The 12643-nt window shown below is 36.6% G+C and overlaps 1 protein-coding gene across 1 annotated transcript in view; it reads left to right on the top strand.

Annotated features, from left to right (window-relative positions):
• The window catches only part of LOC140737666 (interleukin-11 receptor subunit alpha-like), a 119691-nt gene that overhangs the window by 65265 nt on the left and 41783 nt on the right, over nt 1-12643 (top strand). The window lies entirely within an intron of this gene.

Here is a 12643-nt window from a genome sequence, read left to right as displayed (position 1 = left end):
GTTTTTTGTACTGTCATGTAAACCATGGTCCTGAAAAATGTTGTCTTATGCACTGTACCAGCAGTAATGGTTGAAATGACAATAAAAGTTGACTTGACTTTTATGAAACCAGTGGTCTAATCATGGGCACGGGCATAGATACGTAGGCTCTATTGGGGTATTTGAATCAATTTTGTTCTTGCAAATTGAGTATGTATGTTATTCCAAAGTCCTATCTATGGTTTCTTTTGAAAAGTTGTGGGAAGATGTATCTTAAAAAAAAAAGTATCAGTTTCAAGACTGAACACCAGTCAACACAAAATTTTGCTGTTATTTTAACTGAATTTAAACATTAAGAATAAAATTTGGGGTTTATACATATGAGCATGGGTGTTTTGTCACATGTACCAAGATATCATCAGAAGCTCGTCCAGCATACTGTTTATACAGATCAAACCATTACCCAGAGCACTGAGCTGCAAGAATGAGGTAAAATGACAATGCAGAGTAAAGTGTAACAGCTACTGAAAAGTGCAGTGTTGGTAAACAATAAAGTGCAAAATCATAATGAGAATGATTGTGAGGCCAAGAGCCCCTCTTATCGTACTAGATGTCCATTCAAGATTCTGATAACAGCAGGAGAGGAACTGTCCTCTAGTTCGGTAGAATGTGCTTTCAAGCTTTTGTATCTTCTGCCCAGTTGGCGGTGGGAGGGGAGAAGAGAGAACGTCCAGTGTGGGCGGGCTCCGTGATTACGCTGGCTGCTTTACTGAGGTATGAGAAGTATAGACAGAGTCCGTAGAAGGGGAGGCTGGTTTCCATGATGTGCTGAGCTGTGTCCACAACTCTCTGCTGTTTCTTGTGGTCATGTGCAGTGCAGTTGCTGTACTAAGCTGTTAGGCATCCAGACAGAATGCTTTGGATGGTGAATTGATTAAAAATTGGTACGAGTTGATGGGGACGTGCTGAAATTCTTTAACCTCCTGTGGAAGTAGAGTATTATAAAAGAAAGTGATATTGAATATTCGTAGGCATTAGTTGGTTCACGATTATTCAGTCCCTCTTTGTGTTCTTCTGAAAATAAAGCCAAAATACATAGGAGCAGAATTAGGCCATCTGGCCCATTGAGTCTGCTCCGCCATTCAATCATGGCTGATCCTTTTTTTTTCTATCTCCTCCTCAACCCCAGTTCCCTGCCTTCTCACCATGACCTTTGATGCCATGTCCAATCAAGAACCTATCAATCTCTTCCTTAAATACGCCCAACGATCTGGCCTCCACAGCTGCATGTGGCAACAAATTCCACAAATTCACCACCCTTTGGCTAAAGAAATTTCTCCACTTCTCTGTTTTGAAAGGGTACCCCTTTATCCTGAGGCTATGCGCTCATGTCCTAGACTCTCCCACCATGGGAAACATCCTTTCCACATCTACTCTGTCTAGGCCTTTCAACATTTGAAAGGTTTCAATGACACCCTCCCTCATCCCTCTGAATATCAGTGAGTACAGACCCAAAGCCATCAAATGTTCCTTGTATGATAACTCTTTCATGCCTGGAATCATCCTTGTGATCTCCTCCGGATTCTCTTCAATGCCAGCACATCTTTTCTAAGATAAGGGGCTCAAAACTGTTCTCAATACTCAAGGTGAGGCCTCCCCAGTGCCTTATAAAGCATCTGCATCACATCCTTGCTCTTATATTCTAGTCCTCTTGAAATGAATGCTAACATCACATTTGCCTTCCTCACCACTGACTCAACCTTCAAGTTAACCTTCGGGATGTTCTACCCAAGGACTCCCAACTCCCTCTGCATCCCAGTTTCCTGGATTTTCTTCCCATTTAGAAAATAGTCTGCACATTTATTTCTACTACTAAAGTGCATGACCATGCATTTTCCAACACTGTATTTCATTTGCCTCTTTCTTGCCCATTCCCCTAATCTGTCTAATTCCTTCTGAAGCCTACCTGTTTCCCCAACACCACCTGTCCCTCCACCAATCTTCGTATCATCTGCAAACAAGGCAAAAAAGCTATCCCATCATCTAAATGATTTATATACAACATAAAAATAAGTGGTCCCAACCCTGACCCCTGTGGAACACCACTAGTCATTGGCAGCCAACCAGAAAAGAATCCTTTTATTCCTGCTTGCTGCCTCCTACCAATCAACCAATGCTCTAACCATGTGGGTAACTTTCCTGTAATATCATTGGCTGTTAACTTGGTAAGAACCCTCATGTGTGGCATCTTGTCAAAGTCCTTCTGAAAGTCCAAATATACAAATTCCACAGCATCCACTTTGTCTATCCTACTTGTAATCTCCACAAAGAATTCCAGTAGGTTCATCAGGCAAGATTTTCCCTGAAGGAAACCAAGCTGACTTTGTACTATCTTGTCCTGTGTCACCAAGTACACCATCACCTCATCTTTAACAATTGACTCCAACACCTTCCCAACCACTGAGGTCAGGCTAACTGGTTTATAATTTCCCTTCTGCTGCCTTTCTCCTTTCTTGAAGAGTAACATTTGCAATTTTCCAGTCCTTTGGCACCATGCCAGAGTCCAATGACTTTTGAAAAATCATTTCTAATGTCACCACAATCTTTTAACATTACCTCTTTCAGAACCTTAGGGTGCAGTTCCTATGGTCTGGGTGACTTATGTACCTTTAGGTCTTTCAGCTTTTTGAGCACCTTCTCTCTTGTAACAGTAACTGCATCCACTTCTCTTCCTTAAAACACTACAACATCAGGCATACTGCCAGTGTCTTCCACAGTGAAGACTGATGCAAAATATTCATTTAGTTCATCAGCCTTCTCCGTGTCCCCCATTATTATTTCTCCTGCCTCATTTTCTAGCGGTCCTATATCCACCCTCATTTCCTTTTTATTTTTATCATACTTTAAAAAAAAAATTTTAATTGTGTTTTCAAATAGTTACAGAATAAAAGTGTGTGAAAAAGAAAATATGTGTTACCCATCCCCCCTCCCCTTAACCCCTCCCCCCTAACATCCCTAATGAAAAAAAGAAGAAAGGAAAAAAAAAAGAAAGAAAGGAATGCCTGGATATTGGAAGATCCCCACATGCTCCATGGAGTTCGTAATAACTTTAGTATATATATTTATTTCTTTCCCCAAGTAACCAATTATTTCATCTTCGGAGCACCTATATATTTAATCCTGTCTTTTGTAAATAAGGGCGCCAAATTTTCAAAAATGTTTCATATTTATCTCTTAAATTTATAAGTAATTTTTTCAAGTGGAATACAGCCATAAATTTCTTTCTTCCAACGATCTATACTTAAATATGTATCCGATTTCCAAGTAACTGCAATAGCTTTTTTGGCTACTGCCAATGCAATTTTTATAAATTCTTTCTGATATTTATTCAATTTGGATATCGGTTTTATCCCTTCAATATCACCTAGTAAAAGTAGTATTGGATTATGTGGAAGTTGTATTCCAATAATTTGTTCCAATAAAACTCTTAAATTTGTCCAAAAAGGTTGAATTTTAGAACAAGACCAAGTAGAATGTAAAAAAGTACCAATTTCTTGGTTACATCGGAAACACTGATCAGATAAATTTGGGTTTAATTAATTTATTTTTTGTGGTGTAATATATAGTTGATGTAAAAAATTGTATTGCACTAATCTTAATCGGACGTTTATTGTATTTGTCATACTCTCAAGACATAGTCTTGACCAATTTTTTTCTTCAATTTTTATATTCAAATCACTTTCCCATTTTTGTCTTGACTTATGGACTCCTTGTTTAATTTCCTGTTTTTGAATCAAATTATACATACAAGAGATAAATTTTTTAATCTTTCCTTTTTGAATTAAAGTTTCTATTTCATTGGATTTCGGTAATAACATTCTTTGACCTAACTTTTCTCTTAAATAAGCCCTTAGTTGAAAGTAACAAAAAAGAGTGTTGTTTGATACTTTATATTTATTCTTTAATTGATCGAATGACATTAATATACCTCCTTCAAAACAATCTCCTATATATCTAATCCCTTTTTGAAACCAGTTATATAAAAGTTGATTATCCATTGTAAAAGGAATAAGTCTATTTTGAATTAAAGATCTCTTTGCTAATAAAGATTTCTTTGTCTCATCGTCAACATTTATCTTATTCCATAAATCAATCAAATGTTTTAATATAGGAGATTCTTTCTTTTCCCGTATCCATTTAACCATATAACCATATAACAATCACAGCACGGAAACAGGCCATTCCGGCCCTCCTAGTCCGTGCCGAACTCTTAATCTCACCTAGTCCCACCTACCCGCACTCAGCCCATAACCCTCCACTCCTTTCCTGTCCATATACCTATCCAATTTTACCTTAAATGACACAACTGAACTGGCCTCTACTACTTCTACAGGAAGCTCATTCCACACAGCTATCACTCTCTGAGTAAAGAAATACCCCCTCGTGTTTCCCTTAAACTTTTGCCCCCTAACTCTCAAATCATGTCCTCTCGTTTGAATCTCCCCTACTCTCAATGGAAACATCCTATTCACGTCAACTCTATCTATCCCTCTCAACATTTTAAATACCTCGATCAAATCCCCCCTCAACCTTCTACGCTCCAATGAATAGAGACCTAACTTGTTCAACCTTTCTCTGTAACTTAAATGCTGAAACCCAGGTAACATCCTAGTAAATCGTCTCTGCACTCTCTCTAATTTATTGATATCTTTCCTATAATTCGGTGACCAGAACTGTACACAATATTCCAAATTTGGCCTTACCAATGCCTTGTACAATTTTAACATTACATCCCAACTTCTGTACTCAATGCTCTGATTTATAAAGGCCAGCGTTCCAAAAGCCTTCTTCACCACCCTATCTACATGAGACTCCACCTTCAGGGAACTATGCACTGTTATTCCTAGATCTCTCTGTTCCACTGCATTCCTCAGTGCCCTACCATTTACCCTGTATGTTCTATTTGGATTATTCCTGCCAAAATGTAGAACCTCACACTTCTCAGCATTAAACTCCATCTGCCAACGTTCAGCCCATTCTTCTAACCGGCATAAATCTCCCTGCAAGCTTTGAAAACCCACCTCATTATCCACAACACCTCCTACCTTAGTATCATCAGCATACTTACTAATCCAATTTACCACCCCATCATCCAGATCATTTATGTATATTACAAACAACATTGGGCCCAAAACAGATCCCTGAGGCACCCCGCTAGTCACCGGCCTCCATCCCGATAAACAATTATCCACCACTACTCTCTGGCATCTCCCATCTAGCCACTGTTGAATCCATTTTATTACTCCAGCATTAATACCTAACGACTGAACCTTCTTAACTAACCTTCCATGTGGAACTTTGTCAAAGGCCTTGCTGAAGTCCATATAGACTACATCCACTGCCTTACCCTCGTCAACATTCCTCGTAACTACTTCAAAAAATTCAATAAGGTTTGTCAAACATGACCTTCCACGCACAAATCCATGCTGGCTACTCCTAATCAGATCCTGACTATCCAGATAATTATAAATACTATCTCTAAGAATACTTTCCATTAATTTACCCACCACTGATGTCAAACTGACAGGTCTATAATTGCCAGGCTTACTTCTAGAACCCTTTTTAAACAATGGAACCACATGAGCAAAACGCCAATCCTCCGGCACAATCCCCGTTTCTAATGACATCTGAAAGATCTCCGTCAGAGCTCCTGCTATCACTACACAAACTTCCCTCAAGGTCCTGGGTCCTTTAGATTCCCATTTATATATAAAGTCTTCTGGTGTGTTTTCTCCTATTTTATCTAGTTCTATTCTAATCCATGCCGGTTTATCTTTCTCAAAAAAAATGCAATAAATCTAAGTTGATTTGCTTTATAATAATTCTTAAAATTTGGAAGTTGTAACCCTCCTAGCTCAAATTTCCATGTCAATTTTTCCAACGATATTCTTGACATCTTGCCTTTCCAAAGAAACTTCCTCACATATTTATTCAGCTCTTGAAAAAACTTCTGGGGTAATTGTATTGGTAGTGATTGAAATAAGTATTGTAATCTAGGGAATATATTCATTTTTATGGTATTTACCTACTAATGTTATTGGTAATACCATCCATTTATCAAAATCTTCTTGAATTTTTTTCAATAGTGGTAAATAATTTAATTTATATAAGTTCTTTATGTCATTATCAACTCTTATACCTAAATATTTTATACCATTTGCCGGCCATCTAAATTGGGTTATTAATCGACATTGATTATAATCTCCTTTAGTAAGAGGTAAAATTTCACTTTTATCCCAATTTATTTTATAACCTGATATTTTCCCATATTCTTCTAATCTATAGGATAATTTATGCAACGAGTGCAATGGGTTTGTTAGATAAAGCAGAAAATCATCAGCAAATAAGTTACTCTTGTATTCTTCCTGATTAACTCTGAAACCCTTAATATCTGGGTCCATTCTAATCAATTCAGCTAATGGCTCTATTGCCAACACAAATAAAGCAGGTGATAATGGACAACCTTGCCTAGTTGACCTTGTTAACTGAAATGGTGTTGAAATTTGACCATTTGTCACTACTTTAGCTTTGGGATTAGTATTTAAGGTTTTAATCCATTTTATAAAAGATACTCCTAATCCATATTTTTCCAATACCTTAAATAAAAAATCCCATTCCAATCTATCAAATGCTTTTTCTGCATCTAAAGCAACTGCCACGCTCATTTCCTCCCTCTTCTGTGCTAAATGAATTATACTAAATAAGCGAGTTACATTATCTGCCGATTATTTTTAATAAATCCTGTTTGATCCATATGTACTAATTTTGGTAAGCATTTAGATAATCTATTAGATAAGATTTTTGCTATTATTTTATAATCAGTGTTTAATAAAGAAATAGGTCTATATGATGTTGGCTTTAAAAGATCTCTATCTTTTTTTGGCAATACTATTAAAATAGCTGTCGAAAAAGATTCTGGAAGTTTATGCGTTCTTTCCGCTTGGTGTATTAACTCCATAAAAGGAGGAATTAATAAATCTTTAAACTTTTTATATTATTCAGGTGGAAAACCATCTTCTCCTGGAGATTTATTACTTTGAAATGATCCTAGGGCTTCTTCGACCTCTTTCAATGTAAAAGGCATATCTAATCCCTTCTGTTCTTCTGTATTTAATTTTGGAAGAGTTATTTGTGATAAAAACCTTTCTATCTTGACATTGTCATTTTGTGATTCTGATTTATACAACTCAGAATAAAAATTCTTAAAAGCTTCATTAATTTCTAAAGGTTTATAAGTAATTTTATTTACTCTTGTTCGAATTGCATTTATTGTTTTAGAAGTCTGATCTGTTTTTAACTGCCATGCAAGAACCTTATGTGATCTTTCACCTAGTTCATAATATCTTTGTTTAGTTCTCATAATTGCTTTTTCTGTTCGATACGTTTGGAGTGTATTATATTGTAACTTCTTGTTAATAAGTTGTCTTTGTTTTTCTTCTGTCATATTTCTTTGGGATTCTTTTTCTAATTTTGTAATCTCTTTTTCCAATTGATCTATTTCTATCATATATTCCTTCTTAATTTTAGAAGTATAACTTATTATCTGACCTCTCAAGTATGCCTTCATTGCTTCCCACACTATAAATTTATCATCAACTGAATGTGAATTTATATCTAAAAAGAACTGAATCTGTTTTTTCATAAAATCACAAAAATCTTGACGTTTTAATAATATTGAATTAAATCTCCACCTATAAATTGATTCCTCTTTATCTATCATTATCATTGTCATTATTAAAGGAGAATGATCTGACAATATTCTTGCTTTATATTCCACATTTTTCACTCAATCTTGAATATTCGTTGATAATAGGAAAAAATCTATCCTTGAATATGTTTTATGTCTATTTGAATAAAATGAATAATCTCTTTCTTTTGGATTAATTCTTCTCCATATATCAATCAAATTTAAGTCTTTCATCAATGATGGAGTTAATTTTACTGCTTTTGATTTTGTAACAACCTTTGTTGATCTATCTAAAACTGGATCTAGACAAAAATTAAAATCTCCACCTATTAATATTTTATCATGTGCGTTAGCCAAATTCAAAAAGACCTCCTGTATGAATTTTACATCATTTTCATTTGGTGCATAAATGTTCATAAGGGTCCATAGTTCTGAAAAAAATTGACAGTGTATAATTAGATATCTCCCCGCTGAATCACTTAATACGTTTTGTATTTTAATTGGTAAATTTTTGTTAACCAAAATTGCAACTCCTCTCGCCTTTGAATTAAATGAAGCTGCAATAACATTTCCAACCCAGTCTCTTTTTAATTTCTGATGTTCTATGTCTGTTAAATGAGTTTCTTGTAAAAAAAAAGTTATATCTGTTTTCATTTTTTTTAATATACCGTAGATTCCGGACTACAGAGCGCACCTGATTAAAAGCCGCAGGCTCTAATTTTAGAAATAAAATCAATTTTTTAATTGTAAAGGCCGCACTGGATTTTAGGCCGCACCGCTACTTTTAAATATACATACGTATCGGTAACACAAATTACGTTGCATATACTTTTTTACTGAACAGCACGAACAACATTCCAATATCTCCTAGCGACTGGTAAAAATATATATACTGCAGCCTACCAGGAAAAGTTATTGATCGACTTTAACTTAAAAGCAGCGTTTTCGCTCGGGTCTAATCGGGTCTGACGCGCTTGCGCAATGCGATCGGGTCTAATCGGGTCTGACGCGCTTGCGCAATGCGATCGGGTCTAATCGGGTCTGACGCGCTTGGGTCTTGCTTTTCTTCGAGTATTTTCCATGTTGATGAGGGTGAGTACAAATGACTGATTTACAATAATTTAATTGTGAAAGTGCGCTTGATTTATCGTACAATTTCATTGGACCTCTGTGAACTACTCATCAATTTTATTGGTCTACTGTTACGAGGCAAAATGTTTACGAGGCGGCATGAAAAAAAACCATGTATTAGCCGCTCTGGATTATAGGCCGCAGAGTTCAAAGCTGTTCAAAATGTGGGAAAAAAGTAGCGGCTTATAATCCGGAATCTACGGTATGTTAAAATTCTTTTTCTTTTTACTGGCCCATTAAGCCCATTAACATTAAAACTTTAAAAATTCAGTAGATTAGTCATTTTTTTTTAATTATATTACTCCAATCTATAATAATACCTAATCTTTCAACTTTCGTTGTATCCTGGGAAATCTTTATAAAAATCTCCATGTTGCTATGTGTGTCCCCACCAATCATCCAGGCAAAAAGATAGAAGAAAAATAAAATATAAAGAAAAAAACAAAATACCCCCCTACTAATGTTGTGGAAAAAAAACACAACATTTACCCCTCTCTGTTGTACGGGTCATGGCAATCGCCATGATTACACACGTGAATCCCGTAGTAACCGATCCAAAGCTCCCCAGCCCCCCCGCAACATAAAAAAGTATATGTATAAGAAGAAAAAAAATACTATTCTCATTTAGTATTTCTAAAATTTTGCTTTTCTCTTCTATAATATCCATAAATGTCCATCACTTCTGTTCGTTGACTCTCTCTTCATCTTTAATCCATTACGTTTGGAAGCCTCTATGTGTAATTAGCCAATAAGTGAAAGTTTTTGTACGAACTCCTCCGCTTTTCGATAATCGGAAGAAAATTTTTTTCCTTCCTCCAAAAAAATTATCAGTGTTGCTGGATGACGCATTGTAAATTTATAACCCTTTTCCCATAAGGCTTTTTTCGCTGGGTTAAATTCCTTCTTTCTCTTCAAAAGGTTGTAACTTATATCAGGATAAAAAAGAACTGGTTTCCCTTCTATCATCAATGGCCCGTTTCTATTTTTGGCACTTTGGGCAGCCGCCTTCAGGATCTTTTCTTTGTCTTGGTATCTTAGGCATTTTATCAAAATTGATCGTGGGTTTTGATCAGCTTGAGGTCTTGACCTTAAGGATCTATGAGCCCTTTCAATCTCGATTGGAATTTCTCTTTCCATTTCCAATTTTTCAGGGATCCATTTTTGAAAAAAATTTATTGGATCTTCTCCTTCTATATCTTCTTTAAGTCCAACAATTTTAATATTATTTCGTCTACTAAAATTTTCAAGCTTATCAATTTTTTCCATAAATTGTTTTCTTTCTGATGTCCAAGCAGTATTTTCATTTTCCATTTTGTCCATTCTTTCAACCATGTCTTCCGTTTTAGTTTCCAAGTCCATAATTCTCTTTTCCATTTTTTCCTGTCTCTTTGTCATTTTATCAAGCATAATCTCCATATTTGTCTTTTTTTTTGAGTACTTTTTGATTACTTTTAATTACTTTTAATGTGTCTAATTTATGCATTATTTGCCTCAAAGTCTTTTCTATATTTCCAGAAGAACATTTATCTCCCTCTTCGTCTGATCTTTCCGGAAAATCTGACTCTCCCTCCGATTCGCTATCACTTTCAGTTGCAGTGGTAACTGGGCTTTGTAGTTCTGGTTGTTCCCGTTTGCGCAGTTCACGTTGGTCTTTTCCTTTAGAAATGGCCGATGTTGCCGCAGTTTCCTGTTCCGTATCGCCGGTGGTATGATGTACCTGAGACCGCGGTTCTTTGGTAGACGTGGGCCTTGTTCCTGTTCCAACTTGCGTAGTCTTCCCGGTATTAGTTTTCTTCATCTTCTTTCTTTGAGGCATAGCTTGACACAATCTGGAGTAGTTTATAAGTAACTTTTAGAAAGTATTGACTAACTTTTCTTCATTTAAACATTAATTTATTAACTTTTTACGGGAGAGCTGGGTTCCAGCGTCTCGATCCTACGTCATCACGTGACGTCCCCCCCTATTTTTAACATACTTGAAAAAGCTTTTACTATCCACTTTGATATTATTTGCAAGCTTGCTTTCATATTTCATTTGTTTCCTTCTAATAATTTTTAAAATTCCTCTCTGTAGGTTTTTAAAAACTTCCCAATCCTCTATCTTCCCATTAATTTTTGCTTTATTGTATGCCCTTTCTTTTGCTTTTACAATAGCTTTGACTTCTCTTGTTAGCCGCATTTTTGGAAAACACATGTCCTGAACCTTCCTTGTTTTTCCCAGAAACACACGCCATTGCTGCTCTGCTGTCATCCCTGCCAGAAGCTCCTTCCAATTTACTTTGGCCACCTCCTCTCTCAATTCACTGTAGTTTTCCTTATTCCTCTGAAATACTGCTACATCAAACTTTACTTTCTCCCTATCAAATTTCAAGTTGAACACAATCATATTGTGATCACTGATTCCTTAGGGTTCTTTTCCCTTAAGCTACCTAATCGCCTCCGGTTCGTTACATAACAAGCTGATCCTCTAGTAGGCTCAATGACAAGCTGTTCTAAAAAGCGATCTCTTAGGCATTCACCAGACTCAGTCTCTTGAGATCCATTACCAACCTGATTTTCCCAATCGACCTGCATGTTAAAATCTCCCATGACTACCATAACATTGCTCTTTTGACTCGCCTTTTCTATTTCCTGTTGTCCACCTCCCAGCCACTGTTGGAAGGCCTGTATATAACTGCCATCAATGTCCTTTTACCCTTGGAGTTTCTTAACTCCCACTCACGAGGATTCAACATTTTCCAATCCTATGTCACATCTTTCTTCTGATTTGATGCCATTCTTTACCAGTAGAGCCACACCACCCACACTGCCTACCTTCCAATTCCTCCGATATAATGTGTAACCCTGGACATTCAGTTCCCAACTACAACCATCTTTCAGCCACGATTCAGTGATGTCAAGTTAGTGCCATTAAATATCCATATTTCTCTTGGGTTATGTGGTGGATGCCAAGTTCTGTAGGGCTGTGATAATGTTTTTTTGACTTTAACTTAAGGTAGACTTTAGATCTAGTAACTCTTCACCCATGAAAAACACTGAATGAAAACATAGATCCATTGCCTTCATTTACACTTCCTGCTGAATCAGGAAAGCAACCGACATTATGAAGGACCTATCCCATCCTGGTCATTCTGTTGTCCCACACATTGGGTAGAAGACACAAAAGCCTCAGTGGATGTTCCACCAGGCTCAAGAGTAGCTTCTATCCCAGTTTTAATCACAAACATGAGAAAATCTGCAGATGCTGGAAATCCAAATCAACACACACAAAATGCTGGAGGAACTCAGCAGGTCAGGCAGCATCTGTGGTAGAGTAAACAGTCAATGTTCCAGTCCTGAAGAAGGGTCTTGGCCCGAAATTTCAGCTTTCCATAGATCTTTTCCATAGATGCTGCCTGTCCTGCTGCGTTCCTCCAGAATTTTGTGTGTGTTGCTCCAGGTTTAATCAGACTCATGAATAGACCTCTCGGTGGTTAGAAGATGAACTCTTGATTTCCCAATCTACTTTGTTGCCCTAGCACTTTATTTATGTACCTGCACTGCACCCTCTCTGTATCTATTACACTATATTCTGCATTTTGTTCCCCTTTGTACTTGTGTTTGTTATGATCTTTCTGGATAGCACGCAAGCAAAAGCCGTTTTGCTCTGCACTTGTGCTAATGATAAGCCATTCCAAATCCAGAAAGCTGATAACCCTGCATAGCCTCCTAGAAAAGCTGCAATAGTTGGAGATGAATGATTATCTAAGCAAGTTTTCTGGAAGAAATAATGTTGTCAGATAGTTG

The sequence above is a fragment of the Hemitrygon akajei genome, chromosome 13 (assembly GCF_048418815.1).
Source record: "Hemitrygon akajei chromosome 13, sHemAka1.3, whole genome shotgun sequence".
Taxonomy (NCBI): Eukaryota; Metazoa; Chordata; class Chondrichthyes; order Myliobatiformes; family Dasyatidae; genus Hemitrygon; species Hemitrygon akajei.
The sequence above is the reverse complement of the archived record's forward strand: the minus strand, read 5'-3'. Positions and strand labels throughout refer to the sequence as shown.